Raw genomic sequence first — 1,382 nt, 5'->3', positions numbered from 1 at the left:
TTCTTAAGGTTGAGATGTATGTTTGCTGAGAACTCTGTCTTTTCACAAGTTTGCTCATCTCAGTTATACTAATTATTGCAGTAACCCAAACCAAACTCAATGCTGTCAGTCAGTTCCAACTCACAGAGACCCCTCCTTGGGTTTCTGAGGCAGTATATCTACAGAAGTAGATTGTCCAGTCTTCTTTCCAAGGAGTGGGTTTGAACTACCAGCCTTCTTGTTAGCAGTCAAATGGTTTAGGCACTACACAATCAGAGTTCCCAATTATTGCATTATGTAGTAAAAAATAAACAAGTCATAAACTGAATAATAGGAGTGCAACAAAGAAAGTTGTTCTAGGGTGGGGTAGGGGGGCAGTGCAAAGAGCTGATCCTTTGGTAAGTAATATTGTTATTTTGGTATGAATAAGAAAACTCCAAAGAATTGGGAAAAACTCACTAAAACCATAAAGGATTTAATTCTAACATTGCTTTACAATTTCCTTTAAATCCACACACCTATTTAAATAAATTGAATCTCATATTTGTAGATAAGGCAAAAGACATGTAGTTAAGGACATCCAGTGATATGGCAGAATAGGTAGACAAGCTACACAGATCCTCTTCCACAAAGAATAGAGAAACCAATTGACAGAGATGCACAAGATAATCCTGGAGCTCTGAGCTTTGAAGGGAAGAATACAGAAATGGATTAGGCACCAACTAGTAGAAAAACCTGAATGAAAATAGTGAGATGGATAGAGCTACAGACTATGAGCTACTCTGACAGGACCAGTAGCCTAATATTTCCAAGTGGTGTTGAGACCTGAGAATTGACCTAAGGATCAGCCCTGGCTGCCAAGAGCTGCAGGGACAACAGCACTGATGGCCTATGACTAGGAAGTAAAATAGCAAGGAGGGAGATAGCCTGGGCTGTGGACTTTCACCTATCCAGAGGACATAGCCATTTTGAATGTTTACAAGTGGTGGCTATTGTGGATTTTAAAGTGACAGCCTTCTCATTCAGATTCCAGGGACCTAAGAATAGGTTTCATTTGCCAAGGATGGCAGGGACATACAGGGAGCTGACAATGGGAAGAAGACAAGTGGTGAGTGTATAGTACTGCCAACTAGCGAATAGAGGAGTACAGTACCCTGCTTACATAGGTAATATCCAAAGAAAATGAAAATCTTGGGCAAGTGACTCCAAAATACAATCACCAGTTAAAGATAAACACAAAAACTAACAATGTCTCAAACACAACAGAGCATCACAGTCTGCACAAAGAAGCAAGATAAAGCAGGAGAAACAAAAGACCAGAATACAGACCTAGAACACATCCCTGAGAAAGAAGCAGCATTGGAAATCCCTGATAAGAAATTCAAAAGAATTATATTTAGGTA

Source organism: Orycteropus afer, unplaced genomic scaffold (genome assembly GCF_000298275.1).
Source record: "Orycteropus afer afer isolate SDZICR_OR568_19922 unplaced genomic scaffold, OryAfe1.0 scaffold00075, whole genome shotgun sequence".
In the NCBI taxonomy this organism is placed as follows: Eukaryota; Metazoa; Chordata; class Mammalia; order Tubulidentata; family Orycteropodidae; genus Orycteropus; species Orycteropus afer.
Note: the sequence above shows the minus strand (reverse complement) of the source record.